General features: G+C 43.3%; 1 protein-coding gene across 19 annotated transcripts in view; it reads right to left on the bottom strand.

Moving 5' to 3' along the window:
• The window catches only part of eps8a (epidermal growth factor receptor pathway substrate 8a), a 72,635-nt gene that overhangs the window by 30,764 nt on the left and 21,631 nt on the right, over positions 1-20,240 (bottom strand). The window contains exon 1 of one of the 19 annotated variants that reach the window (XM_047162301.2): positions 18,222-18,384. The exons of 16 other annotated variants lie outside the window; for them this stretch is intronic. The gene's annotated coding sequence lies outside the window, so the exon portion shown is untranslated. Of the gene's footprint in view, positions 1-17,497; positions 17,639-18,221; positions 18,385-20,240 lie in introns of those variants that run through there. 2 more of the 19 variants (XM_017493987.2, XM_053688050.1) reach the window with 2 other exon arrangements.

The raw sequence follows: 20,240 nt of genomic DNA, 5'->3' as shown, positions 1-20,240 counted from the left end.
AGGGATGTCATGAGAACCGATACTTCGCTACCAAGTTGGTACCAGCATCGTTAAAACATGACGGTACTTGTTTTTCTGCAGTACCGTTAGTCCCGATTCTCATGAACATACCGGGGTTGCAATTCCTCCAGAACTGAAGGGGGCAGCAAATACGCGCAAGTGTTTTAGTCGGTCCACAGGTGGTGTAGAAGAAGAAGAATGTGTTTATACACTATACAGTCCCTACCAATAGTATTGGAACAGCAAGGCCATTTCTAATGGGTTTGAGAACAAGTGACTCGGCCTTGCTGTTCCAATACTTTTGGAGGGGGCTGTATATTACTATAGAAACGATAACTTTTTTTTTTTTTTTAAATCTTGTTCACTTGCATTGCAGCTGTAACTAATAGTCATTCTAGTAGTCGTGCTGTTACAGAATATTAATCGTCTAACGTGTCATCATTTCTGATGGAATGAACGGTACAGGTATACAGCATTTCTAAAAGAAATTAATTAATTAATTAATTAATGATAATGATAAAAAGATCAACTAAGAAGCTAGGAGAAAGAAGTAATCAAGTTGTCACTGATCAACCTCTTTGGAAGCAAGGGAAAAATCTGCGTGTAAACTATTCCAGAAAGAGAGAGCGAGAGGGGGGGGGGGGGGGGGGAGATTCTCTGGATGATATGATAGAGGATGAAAGTTGCACAGGACCTCCCGTCAGTGCGCGTTAATCAGGACAAGTCTCAGAGAGCGGGGGGAAAGGAAAAGAACAGAGTATTAATAAGCAGGGAAGCCTCTTTGGGTTTGACTTCTTGAGCCGTTGGCTCATGTACAGTCTCTCTGTGATTACTTTTCCCATGTCCATGCTTTTCTCTGGCTCTTTTTTCTTTCTTTCTTTCCTTGAGCTCTTACCAAAGCCGGAAGTCTCACAATCTCCAGTCTCACCCCCACATGAACCCACGCGGCAGTATTTTCCATTAACAGCACAGCAGATACACGGCTGAGGTGACCTTTCCGAGCCCCACGCGTCGAGAGGTGCGTTTTTGGACTCGACTGTAAGAACATATCTGAGTACAGACCGCCTGTGAGAGTCTCTCGAGATAAATATGCAAAACGAGTAGTATTCACTGCATGATGAGCATCATAAATCCAAGGAGGAAGATCATCATCATGACGGTGCAACGTACACCGAACTCCACGTTGCTTTGTATACATGAGGCTCGTGCGATACTGATTTTGTCCCGACTCATTTTGAAAAAACCGTGATCATTTATTCATCAAGAACCGGAAAACCCCCCCCAGAAAAACAAGAATTCCAGCTTTAACAAGAAATAGAGGAGGATGTCATAATATTACCGGCTGGGCAGAGTTTCGAATTGTTTAAACAGCGTATTTAAAAACAGGATCTGTAGTGTTCGATTTGATGCGTTGTTCTATCTCTTCGTCCCTATTTTCTCTTTCGAAATCAGTGGCATTCCTAATACGTTCGTCTGATACGCCGGCCAGGTCCAGACGCACTCTGGTAAGAGTCGATTCCGGATTGATGGACGCCCTCCATCTACGGGGACGGAAAAGCGTGGACGCATCACGAGTCCGGGCGGGAGCGTGTGAAACGGAGAGAGGGGGCGGGGCTTCGAGACAGCTGTGCCGAACCGTTCTAGCATATTCCGATGTGAAACGCGTACATGTCAGGTAAAGTGATGTAGAGTAGACGTCAGATGGCGGTGAAAAATAGTGCGGAGATGATTAAACGGTTATATCGCACAGTCCTAGTATATACCGCATTATATATATATATATATATATATATATATATATATATATATATATATATATATATATATATATATATATATATCATAGTACGTATTTAATGAGGTTACTTTGCACAATGCAGAATATCTCAAACGTTTTCACGTCAAAATGCTACAGTTCTTATACAAAATAGACTCGTATGAGAAATCTGTCTGCGTGTCATATATACACTCGAGAACATGCCTGCAGACTGAAGTCCACTTTCAGAAGATATTATTGTAAACGTAGACGTGTCCGTTCCGGGCAAAAGACCTCTGATTGAAACTGCGGACTTGTTCTGCTCGAGGGGAAAAAGAAGAAAAAAAAAACAAACAAAAAAAAAAACGCTGAAGCCAGCTGTGGCCAAATTCACACAGAAGCTAAAAGTAAACAATAAATGCCCTCTCCAGATGTTTCACAACAGATGAGTGATGGCGCGTAACTGAACGACGACACTGACTGGCTGATGTCGAGTAAAGGAAAACCCGCTGCAAGAGGTCATACGAACAAAATGAACGTGTCATTGATTTCATACTCGGCAAATACACACACACACGCCGATCAGCCGTAACATTAAAACCGCTGACAGGTGACGTGAATAACACGGATTATCTTGTCAGGGGGTGGGATTTATTAGGCAGCAAGTGAACCCCCAGTTGTCGAAGTTGATGTGTAGGAAGCAGGAAAAATGGGCGAGCGTAAGGATGTCAGCGGCGTGCCCTTTGTAGGCGCTTAGCCCACGGCTACGTAGCCCTGTACGCAGCAACCCGAGGAGCGCCGCGTGTTCCGACACGTTTCCGGCATGGCCAGTGTGGACTTTTTCCGCGACGTGTTCTACAGTAGCTCTTCTGAGGGATCTTGGATGCCCATGACCCTGTCACCTGTGGACCAGTTTCCTACTTTACACCACTTTTAAATCGGTACTAACCCCTGCATACCGGGAGCACCACGCGAGACCTGCTGTTTCAGAGGTGCCCTGACCCGGTCGTCGTCGGAGGCGCTCAGATCCTCACGCGTCCCCATTTTCCCTACTTCACACGTCGACTGTTCGCTTGCTGCATGATACATCCCACGCCCTGACAAGTGCCAGTGTAACCGGATAATCGGTGTTACTCGCGTCGCCCGTCAGTACGCACTAGCCCTACCCGGGATTCTGAGCAAAGCTGGACGAATGCCTCGGCTACAGGATCGAATCAAAACGCATCGCATCACGACGGATCCGACGGTACGGTCGACGTCGAGAACCGTTTCTCTTCCTTATGAATTGTGTCGAGAAACCTGAGGTTTTACACTCCTACTGATATACACGCATGTGTTTATGTCCACATTTCCTGAACATATACGACGTGAGCATTTAGATTAGTGTTTCTAACGTATTAACTCAGCAATCTTTCATGGTCTCTTGGTTTTGTTTTTTTTAACAGTGCATGCTTGATTTTCATTCCTGAAACGGACCGCAGTCACCCGTAGCAGCAGCGGGGGCGACTCCGGCCCTTCCTCTTAGATCACGAACGGTTTCTCTTAGCAGTTTTATGAGGAGGCTTTAGGGAGAAACTCCTAGTTAGGAACTTTTATTGCCACTTAGGAGAGCTTTTAATAGTAAGATGAGATGCTTTTGTAATGTAGAGGACCTGACCTGTGTAGCTCTATAAACATCAATGACTAAACTCACTGAACTCAGTGACTCAAGACCGGGCTTAAGATTCAAACGTCAATACGACGGGAGGCCGTCATACTTCCTGACGACTTTAATCCATGATACTTGCCGTGATAGAAGTGTGTGGGTGTGTGTCTGGAGTACGGCAATCCCACGAACGATATCTGTTCGGACTGACCCGTTTAACACGTCGTGGCGGGACATTATTAATAGTTAATAATTTAGCAAGAAGCAAATAAGCATGAAATACTCCATCGTATCGTAGGAGAAGCTCAAAGAAAAGCGAGCCGTCTTTTAATTTTGAAAATCTTGGATATTTTTTTTCCCCCCAACTGCTGCATTATTAGTGCCATACGATAAGAAAAGAAAAAAAAAAAAACGGACTATAAATACTCGCACCTCAAATTATCCGTGATCGAGCTTTCACGGTTCACGAGCAGCATTCCTCCTCCAAGCTTGCACGTTAGCGCTGAGCCTAGTTTCCATGGACACCATTTTCCTTAGTCTTAAAAAAGTACAGCCTTTTTTTTTTTTTAATAAAAAAAAGAGGTTTCTAGTTTCCCTCCAGCGCCTGTATTTTTGGGTAAAGACCGCCACGATTTAGTCTCTAGTCTGTTCCAGGTATAGATATTAAAATAATGCTGATAAAACCTTTAATAATTATAAAATGATCTCTGGAGTCGTATCCGCACCACTCCTTCTTATTAGTGTTATTACAAATAACTCGCACACTATCGGAAATCCAATCTGAAAAACCCCATTTCCCTCCCCCACTTCAATACTTTACATAATTTCCTGAACTGGCCACATTAATAGGAACACCTGCTCGTTCATGTGAGAATACAATCATGTGATCATCGATGGTGCTGGGGCTTGAACCCACGGCCTGATCAGTAACCCTGAGCCTTAAGCCCTGAGCCACCTCTGCCCAAATAATAAAGCATCTCAGGACGCACGACGCACCAGAGCTTGACGCGGAAGTCCTCCGACAGCAGACCACCACTTCGGGTTCCATTCCCTTCAGCCAAGAACAGGAATCAGAGGCTACAGTGTGGACAGGATCACCGAAACCGGTCAGATGGAGACTGTTAAGACATCACCCGGTCTCTTTCCCCGAATTTAAACTGCCGCCGCTGCTACACGATTCTCTGATCGAAGACACAATGAATCAGCAGGAGTGTAGGTTCTGTATAAGAAACACGTACAGGGCCATAACGGTAAGTGTAGAACAGAGGGGGTTGATACGCTGGTGTCTCCGGAGATTTTCAGCGCACGCCTTTCATCGTACTGTAACCCGACCGGCACCGGAAGTGAATAACTGAGCTGGGTGTAAAGAGGGAGAGATTGTCCCCTGGTCTCTAGATCGGTTAATTAGACATCTTTGTTGATCGAACAAGACACTCAGCGGAGAAATTAAGAGTGCTGACGGAAAGCTTCGGTTCGCCGCGTCTGAAAAGCCTGGTGTTGGAAGAGTATTCAAACGTTCACGCGTTGCTACTGGTACACTTCTTCGAATAAGATTACCGAATAAATCTATGATGCTTTTTCATACGGGCACAACGGAGCAGATCTGTAAATAGCAGGATAGAACCAGACACGCTTTCTACTATTTACAGTGCTTTCACATTTCCAAACCCCAAGGCAGAGATGATAAAGGCTGTATACTACTTTTATATGTATATACACACACACACACAGATCTGGCTACTGCTTTTATATGTATATACATACACACACACACGGATCTGGCTACTGCTTTTATATGTATACACACACACACACACACACGGATCTGGCTACTGCTTTTATATGTATATACACACACACACACGGATCTGGCTACTGCTTTTATATGTATACACACACACACACACACACGGATCTGGCTACTGCTTTTATATGTATATACACACACACACACACACGGATCTGGCTACTGCTTTTATATGTATATACATACACACACACACGGATCTGGCTACTGCTTTTATATGTATATACATACACACACACACACACGGATCTGGCTACTGCTTTTATATGTATATACATACACACACACACGGATCTGGCTACTGCTTTTATATGTATATACATACACACACACACACGGATCTGGCTACTGCTTTTATATGTATATACATACACACACACACGGATCTGGCTACTGCTTTTATATGTATATACACACACACACACACACGGATCTGGCTACTGCTTTTATATGTATATACATACACACACACACGGATCTGGCTACTGCTTTTATATGTATATACATACACACACACACACGGATCTGGCTACTGCTTTTATATGTATATACACACACACACACACGGATCTGGCTACTGCTTTTATATGTATATACACACACACACACACACGGATCTGGCTACTGCTTTTATATGTTTATACACACACACACACACACGGATCTGGCTACTGCTTTTATATGTATATACACACACACACACACACGGATCTGGCTACTGCTTTTATATGTTTATACACACACACACACACACGGATCTGGCTACTGCTTTTATATGTATATACACACACACACACACACGGATCTGGCTACTGCTTTTATATGTATATACACACACACACACGGATCTGGCTACTGCTTTTATATGTATATACACACACACACACACACACACACGGATCTGGCTACTGCTTTTATATGTTTATACACACACACACACACACGGATCTGGCTACTGCTTTTATATGTATATACACACACACACACACACAGATCTGGCTACTGCTTTTATATGTATATACACACACACACACACACAGATCTGGCTACTGCTTTTATATGTATATACACACACACACACACACAGATCTGGCTACTGCTTTTATATGTATACACACACACACACACACACACACACGGATCTGGCTACTGCTTTTATATGTATATACACACACACACACACGGATCTGGCTACTGCTTTTATATGTATATACACACACACACACACACGGATCTGGCTACTGCTTTTATATGTATATACACACACACACACACACAGATCTGGCTACTGCTTTTATATGTATACACACACACACACACACACACACGGATCTGGCTACTGCTTTTATATGTATATACACACACACACACACACGGATCTGGCTACTGCTTTTATATGTATATACACACACACACACACACGGATCTGGCTACTGCTTTTATATGTTTATACACACACACACACACACGGATCTGGCTACTGCTTTTATATGTATATACACACACACACACGGATCTGGCTACTGCTTTTATATGTATATACACACACACACACACACGGATCTGGCTACTGCTTTTATATGTATATACACACACACACACACACGGATCTGGCTACTGCTTTTATATGTATATACACACACACACGGATCTGGCTACTACTTTTATATGTTTATACACACACACACACACACACGGATCTGGCTACTGCTTTTATATGTATATACACACACACACACACACACACACGGATCTGGCTACTGCTTTTATATGTTTATACACACACACACACACACACGGATCTGGCTACTGCTTTTATATGTATATACACACACACACACACACACACACGGATCTGGCTACTGCTTTTATATGTTTATACACACACACACACACACACACGGATCTGGCTACTGCTTTTATATGTATATACACACACACACACACACAGATCTGGCTACTGCTTTTATATGTATACACACACACACACACACACACACGGATCTGGCTACTGCTTTTATATGTATATACATACACACACACACGGATCTGGCTACTGCTTTTATATGTATATACACACACACACACACACACACACGGATCTGGCTACTGCTTTTATATGTATATACATACACACACACACGGATCTGGCTACTGCTTTTATATGTATATACACACACACACACACACACGGATCTGGCTACTGCTTTTATATGTATATACACACACACACACGGATCTGGCTACTGCTTTTATATGTATATACACACACACACACACACGGATCTGGCTACTGCTTTTATATGTATATACACACACACACACACACGGATCTGGCTACTGCTTTTATATGTATATACACACACACACGGATCTGGCTACTACTTTTATATGTTTATACACACACACACACACACACGGATCTGGCTACTGCTTTTATATGTATATACACACACACACACACACACACACGGATCTGGCTACTGCTTTTATATGTTTATACACACACACACACACACACGGATCTGGCTACTGCTTTTATATGTATATACACACACACACACACACACACACGGATCTGGCTACTGCTTTTATATGTTTATACACACACACACACACACACACGGATCTGGCTACTGCTTTTATATGTATATACACACACACACACACACAGATCTGGCTACTGCTTTTATATGTATACACACACACACACACACACACACGGATCTGGCTACTGCTTTTATATGTATATACATACACACACACACGGATCTGGCTACTGCTTTTATATGTATATACACACACACACACACACACACACGGATCTGGCTACTGCTTTTATATGTATATACATACACACACACACGGATCTGGCTACTGCTTTTATATGTATATACACACACACACACACACACGGATCTGGCTACTGCTTTTATATGTATACACACACACACACACGGATCTGGCTACTGCTTTTATATGTATACACACACACACACACACACGGATCTGGCTACTGCTTTTATATGTATACACACACACACACACACACGGATCTGGCTACTGCTTCTTTTCACACAGTCGGTCTGAAACGCTCATCCAGCTCAGTAGTGGGATCACTCGGGCACCTAGCCAGCGACGACATTGTTTAGGCATTTGGGAAAGCGAGACCGTTCCTATGAGAACACCTCTCGCCCCGTTCTCAGAGGACCTCCAAAGCGCGTGAGCTGAATTCTTAATTCAAGTGGCATTCTGTTGATTCTTAGTACTGCTACACGGTGCTTTTACGGCCACGAAACCCGTTTAAAAAAAAAAGCTGTGTGAATATATTCGCCGGCAGACATTTAAATCTCAAACAACCAAAATCCGGCCACGTTTCCGCTCAACTCTGACGTACGTAGCCGTGGCACAGAATCGGACCGATCACGGCGTCTGACTCACTCATCGATCTGACACTTTTTTACACCGAACTAAACAGTGATGTGTTTGTAACGTATTTATCACTACTGAGGTGTTACTGACGTATTTATGATCACTACTAAAACTGATGTACCGGACCTCTCGAGCAGTGTCGGTCTGCACGCCCTCCTCTGTTTTGTGGGTGAAATTCCCAGTAGATCGGCGGTATCGGAGATACGTAAACCAGCCCTTGTGCCACGGTTAAATTCAGAGATCACGTCTTTTCTCCCACTCCGATGTCTGACGTGAACGTTAACAGAGGCTCTGGACCTGTACCTGCATGATCTTCTGCATGGTTCTGCTGCCACACGATTGGCTGAGCGGATAACCGCGGGAATGAGTACGTGTAAATATTCTCATTCTGATTACATGTCCTTGTTTCTCTAACAAATTCCATGGTATCTGGGGGGAGAACTGGACTACACCAGTAAACGGACGTTGAACGTTATTTACAACATACGAGCAAAATCTCTACCGTGCCAGACTGAAAGGGGGGAGGGGGGGGACGTCTTCGGCATCGGGACTGGATGAGAGGACGGACTGTGACTTGTGTTCACTTGGAAAAACCACCGAGTCTGATCCTGACGCTCTTAGCTTGTTTATGCGGTGAGGCTTTCAGACACTAACGAGAGCTCGACACGATGGCGTGTGACTCCGGAGCGGCAGATACCCGTGCGACACTCTGAAAGGCTGAATGGACAGAGGAGAAAGAGAGAGAGAGAGAGAGAGAGAGAGAGAGAGAGAGAGAGAGAGAGAGAGAGAGACACCTGGCTGGCACACGCTGACGGAGGATGCTGAAAGATTGATGAGGTAGCGGCTTACCTTTATTCTGCGAGTCACGGCAAACACAGACCGAGCCGTGACACCACATCTCGGTCAGACCCAAACGACCTGACGATCGCCGGCGCAAAAAAAAAGCTACTTAGCATGGATTACTCGAGTACCTACATGCGCTTGTTCTTTGTTAAAAGAACCCGGACGCCACTATTCGACATTCAAATCAAGAGAACATCATACAAGTCATGAATTCTACTGAGGTGTCCAATAAGTCTCCATACATATTTCGAAATGAACACTTTCTAGCAAAATGCCTTCCAGAATTGTTCATACTCCAGTTTATATTCCATCTTTTAAAGCCTTTGACAAGAGAAGGACGTATTGAAACGGTTCTCACGGCCGTCGCTAGGTTGCGATGGACGTCGACGGGAAACACGGCGAACGCATCACACACACACGACACTGCTGCTAAACGTGCTCGGATGTTCGAAACGGATACACATCCGATTCCTTGTCAGGAAGGTTCCCGGGGCATCGGATCTAAAACCGGGGGGTCTGCGTCGGGTCTGGAATCCCGTAGGGTCCACCTGTGGGAGACTCTCATACAAGAACGGTCTCGCTCGGACGTTACTCGGGAGACATCGGGAGACGTCACGACGCTTGAACGCGTCCCGGCTTCGGCGTGGAGTGGATTTCCGATATCTTTCTGCGATGCAACAGACCCGAGAGATCTGAGAAAACATCCTATCGTTGTCCATGATAAACAACAGGTCCTCGTTTTGAAAGACAGTTCCATTTTGTTATTCAGTCACAGTAGATAAATAGATTATGAAGCGGAGCGACGTTGCTGAGGAACTCGTTTTATCCACTAAGCACTAAACAGATACACATCTAGGTACTGAGAAAAGGTACTGTGTAGACAATCCTGCTGTAAAGTCGGTAAGACGCTCACGTTTCTCTCTCTTTCTGCATCGACTGCTGATAAAACCACGTTTGTGACTGGGTACTGTACGGCTTTACAGCAGGAGTGGTGCTCAATCGTTACGACGTTCCGGATATGTGGTATTATAACATCCCTGTAACCGGTTTGATATCTCGAGCGTAGCCACGCTGGCCGGAATCAGACGCGCATCGTTCGGTCCCTCGGGATTCCGCGCTCGTTTCAAGCAGACGAAGCGATGTTGGGTGGAGCTTGCGATTTTTCAAAAGCTGGCCGCCGAGACGCGTCGTGTGACGTCGTCATCACGTCGCGTGTCGAACGCGAGTTTCAGTAAAAGGTGGCGTTTACCGACAAACATCACTGTCGGAGTCGGTGCAAAACAATTTCCTGAAATTGCGATCTGGGCAGCTCAAGCACAAAAAAGCTGCAAAAATCAAGCATTTTCGGCTTGGCGAAATCTTATGCGGCCTGATGTTTTGTGAGGTTCTCAGCGCAAGCACTCACACCACCAAAAGGTTATCTAATTACAGGACTGCAATCTTATGAAAGTCTGGTTTTATATTTCAAAAAGGGGCGCCAGTTCTTCAGGTTTAGGCGGCTGTGGATCGGGTGGTAGAGCGGGTCAGCCGCTGATCGTAGGGTCGGCGGTTCGATTCCCGGCCCACGTGACTCCACATGCCGCAGTGTCCTCGGGCGAGACACCGAACCCCGAGTTGCTCCCGATGGCAAGTTAGCGCCGTGCACGGCAGCTCTGCAACCATTGGAGTGTGAGAGAATGGGTGAATGGAAAGCGCTTTGTAGAAGCGCCATGCAAGTCATTCAGCTGACCATAACGACCTTTTCCCTGCCATTGAGCAGCTTGAAACAGGAAGTAACTCGAAAATTTTAACCGATCACTCGACCTGCAGCCACAGCCGACGCGGACCGGGCGACAGGTTGGTGAAAGTGAACCCCAGACCACAAGGATCGGTTCTCGGGGCTCAACACAGTTCACCACAGCATCAAGTGTGGGGGAAAGAAAAAAAAAGCAAACGTCCAAACTACCTTTGTGTGTGTGTGTGTGTGTGTGTGAGAGAGAGAGACGTATCGCTGGTCTCTTAAAGTAGAGAAAACTCAACAAACTCAAACAGAAACATCCAATGGGTTTTCCCAGAGCACCACACATAGCGCTGTACGGCCAATGTTTTTTAAAGCGGTCACGCTAACGGTGTCCTTTTTCCACAACATGAATCATTCAGTGCTGAAATCATATTTAATCAATCACGCTATTAGAAGGTAAGCCTTTCCTTTCCACAGATACACAGCTAGACAAATGAACGACGACAACAACAACAAAAAAAAAAGGGTAGAGAAGTCAATGTTGTCGTCCATCCCAAAGCTCGGTCACTTTCCTGAGACTAGAAAAGACCAACTGGTAATGAGGGTGGGGCTCGGTTTCGGAAGAGACAAAAACCCAGTGTTCACGTGGGTTTGGTCTGTGTGTTATATTGTGTTTTATGTGAGAGAGAGAGAGAGAGAGAGAGAGAGAGATCTTAAAACAGGTGAAAGGGGGAGCTATTGTGGCGAGTTACTATAGCAACATCAAAGCACGGGATGAAAAGAGCCGTCTATTATTATCGGCTTAAGCGCTGCGCCCATGATGGAGAATTCCTCACGGAGCACGGCGCTTAGTCGGGTCCGATCTTTCAGCCAGGTCCGTGTATTAAAGCAACAAGCTCTCAAGCTTGGAAAAGATGCGAGAAGCCAACTCGTGTGGAAAGTTGAAGTGGTTAAGTTTAGACTAGCGACCGTGAATGCTCTCATATCTGAACTCATAATAAACTACTCATACACGTTCGAGCGCTTATACGGGTCAGCTTGATGAAGACGCAGTGATGCTCTTTGCTATAAAAGGATGTCGCTGCACTTCTTCTAATACACTATATGGCCGAAGGTTCGTACACACCTGACCATCACAGATCAGACACCAGATTTAGTCCCGTTATAATGCGCTCCGCTCTTCTGTGAAGGCTTTCCACTAGATTTTGGAGCGTGACTGTGGGGGTTTGTGATCATTCAGCTACAAGAGTATTAGTGAGATCAGGTACTGAGGACGTCTGGGGTGCAGTCGGTGATCCAGTTCATCCCAAAGGTGTTCGGTGGTGTTGAGATCAGGACTCGAGATCTTCCATGCAACTTTGGTGAACCATGACTTCATGAGCATCGTCATGTTGGAACAGGTTTATGCCTCTCGGGTCCAGTGAAGGGAAATTCCCTGAAGTCACTGAAATCATCCTTGTTAGGATCTAAGGACATGCGACATGCTTCCTGGTGAATCCTTTTTAAAAACGAGGTGCAACCAGATTACAAGACGCGCGTCTGTGAATTCCCGTCTCTTCACGGTCTTCTGGAGATGATTCCGTAGGCTATGTGGAATGTGTGCATCTCTACTCAGTCCTAATTCTAACCGAACCAAGCTACGCTTCTCGGGTGTGGCTACAAACCTCAGAACTAATCCCCCTTATATCATGCAGGCGCTTTTAAAGTCAGTCGGACCTACTGTACGAAAAATCTCTATCTGTCTTCATGCGAATCTGACGAGGCTGGTCTATAACATAGCTTTCTCTTCGAAATAAAGCTGTACTTAACACGCTGGGTGTGGGCTTGGCTCGAAAAATAGGTGATCCGGATCTGTGAGGAAATATATAAAGATATAATCTGGTTTGCAAGACCAACGACAGTATGATGTGCTGCTTGGCACAGTTAATAAAGCTGCTTGGTTATCTTATTCCCAAAACAAGCACCACACTGTGTAGTATATAATACAGACGATCAGTGCGTTTACACGGACAACAATAATCCACTATTAACCCGATTAAGACGATACTCTGATTAAGAAACTAGCATGTAAACGGCCATTTTTAATGACCTTAATCAGATTAAAGTCACACTCGAAGTAAACACGAATGGAATTAAGACGTGTGGAGTATTCCTGTTTTAGTCGCATTATCGACGTGTATTACAGACGTGTACACACCTTAATCACACAATTAACGTCGTGTGAGAGTTTTCACCGCATTGTGCGACAGGACACGATCACACACGGCAGCGCTCGACCGTTTTACGGTGAACAAGAGAGCACGGCTGCGTCCCAAACCGCAGACTTGCCTACTATAGGCCTGTAGTAGGAGAAATACATGCATCTCGGCTACTATATAGACGTTAAGTACGCGGTTCGGGACGCAGCCCACGGCTTCAAGCGGTCGTCTACAGCGTGACAAATAATTAACTGCACTTAAAGCGTTCGTAAAATTTTTTTAAATAAAACCACCCAGAACTGTATTCGGTACCATGACGAAGACCAACTGTACGTCGATACGTGAAATTCTGGCGGGACGTCGGACGGCGTGGTGACGCAATGACGCGGGCTGTTAATTGAACTATGTTCTAAAATCAACTCATGTAAACACCTTAATCACAACGGTCTTGACTATGTTTACATGGACAGCAGTGATGTAATTATTGAGCTTATTCTGAATAAGACAATAATGTGATTAAGGTGTTTACATGAGTCGCTTTTAGAATACTCCTGTCATGATATTCGTGCTTTTTTTGCGGCAAACGACTTCGAAACGAAATAGTTCTGCGGCGGTCCTCCGCAGTGATGTCTGTTGGTAAATGAGACCTTTCAGCTGTACTAATATACGAGATCCCCGAATCGATGAGAGCTTTAACGGGATGCGCATTCTGATGATGTCACACGGCGCACCCTGGCCCAGATCTGCAGAAATATCGGCGGTGATTTTGAAAAATCGCGAGCTCCTCCGAATACTGCGGCGTTTCCTGGATTTTGCGTTCATTTCTGCGATCGCAAAAATCCTGGACGGACCCTCTAAGCGAGCAAGACGACCGATGCTGTCTGGGTGGGAGGCGTGTACTCTCCCTCTCCTGTCAATCACAGGGACACTATCCAATCGTGGGCGTCTGTAAGCTCACGTATGCGGAAGAGGGCGGGTAGCGCTTTCCTCCGACAGCAGTTTTAAAAAAGAAAATGAAAATAATAAAAAATAAAAAGACTGGCTGACTTCACACGTCTCGGAGCAAGCACGTGCTCCACCCTGCCTGGTTGTTAGCTGTGGTATGAGCGAGGAGAGTTAGCGAGTGGGTGTGAGATAACGTCTCAACACCGGCGCATCGTGAAATGAGATTTTTTGATACAACGCCCACTCTGACTGCAAGTTTCTCGGGCGTGAAAAAGAACCTCTTCCTGGCGCTGACAACATGATTATCACCAGCGCACAGACTCCATCAATCACAGCAGCATGGATCAGCTCGAGCGGACTTCCACCTCCACAGCCTCGACCTGCAAAACCTTTACAACAGCTCACCCCGATCACGGTCTTTGTGTTCGACATCAAAGAAAGTCGTGTACCACCTACACACCTACACGCACACGCACACACACACGTACACAAAAGCTTTGACCCACACAGAATTAGTCATGAAAGCTGTACTTCCTCAGAACAAAGACTAAGTAAGACGAGCCTGACGAGTGCCTCATTCCCCCACGTCCTCGATTCTCGCTGAAATGAAAAGACCAGACGTATAATATACTTCAACTGAAGACTGGAACATGGAGACTTTTGGCTGTCAAGTGAACATCTAATTGGATTATGAAGCTCGTCACAGATACGACTTCACACCCAGATGACGCTGAACTGAGCAATTACAGATTTAACCCTTTCAGGCCGAGTCTCCGCGCTTCCCGACATCCGCTTTACGGCTCTTTTTATGTTAGAAGATAAAATATGAGATCGACTCCAAAATCATTACAGCATTACCGCGAATTGAACTTCTCTAGCTCTCTGGACTATTCGTCGCTCTCAGTCTTCACTAACTTTCTACATTAAAAAGAAATTATATATACACACGTATACACACACACACACACACATATATAAACATAAATACATATTTAATAAGTGTGGGGGGGGGATTTTTTTAACTTCTCAAACTGTATACATTTTGTAAGTTCAGAAACAATATTTTCTTCTCTTTTTTTATGGTCTTCAACATATTTTAGACCTTAATATTAGAATATTTTGTACAGTGAAAAATTTCTTTATTATTATTATTATTAGTAGTAGTAGTGGTATTATTATTATTATTATTATTAGTAGTAGTAGTAGTAGTAGTAGTAGTGGTATTATTATTATTATTATTAGTAGTGGTATTATTATTATTATTAGTAGTAGTAGTAGTAGTAGTAGTAGTAGTGGTATTATTATTATTATTATTATTAGTAGTAGTAGTAGTGGTAGTAGTAGTGGTATTATTATTATTATTATTAGTAGTAGTAGTAGTAGTAGTAGTAGTAGTAGTAGTGGTGGTATTATTATTATTATTATTATTATTATTATTAGTAGTAGTAGTAGTAGTAGTAGTAGTAGTAGTAGTAGTAGTAGTGGTATTATTATTATTATTATTATTAGTAGTAGTAGTAGTAGTAGTGGTATTATTATTATTATTATTATTATTATTAGTAGTAGTAGTAGTAGTAGTAGTAGTAGTAGTGGTATTATTATTATTATTATTAGTAGTAGTAGTAGTAGTAGTAGTGGTATTATTATTAGTAGTAGTAGTAGTAGTAGTAATGGTATTATTATTATTATTAGTAGTAGTAGTAGTAGTAGTAGTAGTAGTAGTAGTAGTGGTATTATTATTATTATTATTAGTAGTAGTAGTAGTGGTATTATTATTATTAGTAGTAGTAGTAGTAGTAGTAGTAGTGGTATTATTATTATTATTATTATTAGTAGTAGTAGTAGTAGTAGTGGTATTATTATTATTATTAGTAGTAGTAGTAGTAGTAGTAGTAGTAGTAGTAGTAGTAGTGGTATTATTATTATTAGTAGTAGTAGTAGTAGTAGTAGTAGTGGTATTATTATTATTATTATTATTATTAGTAGTAGTAGTAGTAGTAGTGGTATTATTATTATTATTAGTAGTAGTAGTAGTAGTAGTAGTATTTCAAGCAGACTGTTTCAGACTTTTGTAATCAGATAACCCGTTTACTTTTTACAATTGCCTTCATGATACTTTTCAATTCAGACAGAATCAAAATGCATACATCATGAAATTTAAAAAAAAGAAAAAAAAAGAAAGAAAATTTCGAAAAGAGAATTCTTTTAATCTAGATATACGCATCAATAAATGGAGCATGAAAGGCTTAAATAAGCCGTTTTTCTTTTTTTTTCTCCCAGTGCTAAGTGAAAGAAATCGGATCTTTAAACAAAATTTAAACAGTTTACGCCGATCGTCCTGTTCAAAAGTTTACACCCCCCTGGCTCTTAATGTATCGTGTTGCCTTCTTGATCATCAGTGAACGTTTGCAGCTTTTGTAACAGTCGTGTACGAGTCCCTCGGTCGTCCTCGGCGTGAAAAGACGGATCTCAACATCATACACTGTTGGAAAGAGGTCAAATATGCAGAAGATGCTGGAAAAGTAAAGAATGTGCCGGACCTGGAGGATTTTTCTGAAGAACAGTGGGCGGTTTAACTGCTCAGGGCGAACAAGGGACTCGTGAACGACTCTCACAGAACATAAACACAGTCGCTGATCGTCCCGGTAACGACACACGGGATTAATAATCAAGCGCGTGTAAACTTTTGAACTGATTCGTTTGAGTAAATTCAGTGATTATTGCGTCTTGTGGACTAGATGTAAACATCGGATATGTGAAATACCTCACTCAGGGCAGAACTAAATAAAATTTTAGATACTCCTAATACTTTAGATCCCAAATATATATATTGCATAAAAAGAGTTGAGGGGTTTGATACACTCGACACTCAAATGGGGCCGACTTTAACGCAAATCAGTTTGATAAACGTTAAGCAAAGAAGGAATCGGATTTTAACGCTAAACGCATGTTGTTGTTGTTTTTGAAGCGTCTAAAATTCCGCACGGCGTATGTAAACTTATGACCTGGATGATGTTTGTCCTGCCAGGTAAAAAATGAAACACTTTCGTCACTGGCTCGACAAACATAGATTTAATATTGGTGGAGCAAAGTCCATAGCAAAGAGACGACAAAAAAAAAAAAAAAAAAAAAAAAAAAAGAGTCAACTCACCCCGTGTGTAAACAGTGACGCAGGACTTGACCTTTCATCTGTCGTAAAAAAGGACGAGCAGAACACGTTGCTGTGGTGTCCGACTGTACACGGCTCCGCCTCGGCACAAGCGCAGACTATTCGAGTCGTTGTACTTCGTTACTGTTTGGGGGGATTGATACTTTCTAGAGAGTCATTGAAACGGAATACTTGTATTTTACTTAATTACATTTCCTTCTCCTTGTAGCTACTACTTGAGCATCCGATCGGCGTTCATCAACATAGGAATCATTATTAAGAACCATCCCAATTCAGCATCTGCATCGACCTCCTCGTGCTACACGATGTAGTTAATGCTACAGCTATCCGTGTGCGTGTTGGTTAACGGGGGATGATCCATCGTACCGCAGTGGTCGACTAGTGGGTGAGCGCTCTTTGCTCTACCTCGGTAAAATGCTTCCGTATGCTGAAGTAAACAAAGAAACGAACTCATTTGAAAAAGCGTGTTGGGGTAAGTCTAGCTAATTCGCCAACATCATGATGTCAGGTGAGACTAGCGTCCATTCCAGTAGCTAACGCAATCCAGCTACGTCCAGCACACTTACAGAGAACGAATGATGTTTTCGGGCGGTTCCTAACCGGACGTGACAACACCTCGATCGTTTTTTATGGCTACTTTTAATAAAGTAAGATTCCGACACAGTGTCTATACAGGTACATTGACTCGAGTACACTTTCTCGGTACCTTTTCCACCCCGTCTCCAGGTTCCATCCGGCTCCTGTGAACAGAACTCCACCGAATAATAACGCCGATTTAGTTAGGATTTAGAGTTTCTCCCTCAGGAAGTTAAGCGGCGCTTTTCTGCCTTGTTTACTCCTTGTGTCGTCCCACGGAACCTCAAGGAGGATCTGTAAGAAGATTTACGAACACACAGACACGGGTCTGTGATAATCTAAAACAGGGCGGGGGGGGGGGATGACGGGATTCACGGTGCACTTAGACCGTTGGGACAAAAGAACTAAATCGGGATTGCGTAAGCCGATATTGCAATAAGTACACAGTTGATAAGCTAGGGCTGCGAATAACACAATCAAACTTTAACGTGGCTTATAAACGAATATCACTGGACATTGTTGTTTGTTGTTGAATAATGGAATGATCAATCCCTGTTAACTCATTACATTACAAATAAGGGATTTATTTTCATTTCCCTGCACGAGATACTACATGGATCCTCCTGCGTCTTCATCTAAACTTTACTAAATCAACATGGATGTTCCTCATCAATAATCTTACCAAGCATTTTTTCAGATGAATCGGTAACATATTTCGGTCGCCAAGCAGGCGTTTTCGGGCGCTTTCATTTTTTATTTATTTATTTATTTTAACCCGCCTCGACGACATCGGGTCCGAAAACCAGCGTTGCGCACCGCGCTGTATGGAGCTGCTGCTGCTTTCGCTTTATTATTTTCGCTAAATTATTTTCAAAATCGCTAATACGTCACCGTTAATTACCAGCGCTCCTACACACAAAAGAGCAGGAGGTGCTTCTGCATGAAGCGACTAGATGTTCAAAAAGTCGAGGGTATACGGTGGGGGATACAAGTATTGAACGCATCAACGTTGTCTTCGGTAAATATCTTTCCGACGAGGTTATCCACATGAAATTTTCACCAGACTTCGGTGTTGACTCAAGAGATCCACACATATACAGAATTCACCACGTTAAAGTCCGTAAATAAAGTTATGTGTAATAGAGAGGAATGACACGGGAAAAAAGTCCTGAACACGCTAAGTGAAATGTATTCAATACTTAGCGGAGAAGCCTTTGTGTGTAATGACGCTTCAAGACGCTTCCTGTATGAAGGAATGAACGGGCCGCAGTATTCAGGTGCGAGTTTGGCCCGTTCTTCTAAACATATCGTCTTTAAATCTTGTCAGGTGATTGACTGGGCCGTCCCTCTTTATTACACACAACTTTATTTACGGACTTTAACGTTGTGGATTCTTTATATTTCCGGATTTAATACTGATGTCTGGAGAACAATTCATGTGAATAACCTCATTGGAAATATAGCTACTGGAAAAAAATTGACGCGTCCGATACTTATTTCCCCCGCTGTGCGTTGTATTTTTTTCTCTCTCTAGTACACAGTGACACTCGTCACATTCCATCTCCAAAATGTTACCATACTGATATCTGCTGAAAACAGAGCAAACAGAGCAAAGTGGACATTTCTAGTTGTTCAAGCAGTGAACACAGCAAGTCGGGCAAGCTTTGCTTTCGGAGGTCTTCGGTCCGAAAGTCCAGTGAGGCGGCGCGTTATTTACATTTTCCGTTTCTTGTGATCTCAAGTAAACAAAAGTTGTTTTCTCAAGATCATAGCATATGTTCTTTTCACATATGTCGGACTGCATCGTCAGGCATACATGCTGTACTATACATCCGGACGCACCTGAACAGAAAGTAGCTGGTACAGTGGTGGAGTTACGTCCTTACAGCGACAAGGTCATGGGTTACTGTGTAGCGTTTAACTACCAAATATCTCCTTCAGGATCAATAAAGCACATCCGTCCATCAATCCATCTAACCACGGAGACATCCTGGTCCCTCAGACTGACTCACAACGGAACCGCGCACTCATTCAGGACCGCTATAGTGTTCACTACGGTATAGTTGCGGATTCTGAAGCGAGTCGCCTTCTCGAGTGACGGATCCTGATTTGGAAATGGTCTAGAACTGACAAACATAAGGCGGGATAG

The sequence above is a fragment of the Ictalurus punctatus genome, chromosome 19 (assembly GCF_001660625.3).
Source record: "Ictalurus punctatus breed USDA103 chromosome 19, Coco_2.0, whole genome shotgun sequence".
Classification (NCBI taxonomy): Eukaryota; Metazoa; Chordata; class Actinopteri; order Siluriformes; family Ictaluridae; genus Ictalurus; species Ictalurus punctatus.
The sequence above is the reverse complement of the archived record's forward strand: the minus strand, read 5'-3'. Positions and strand labels throughout refer to the sequence as shown.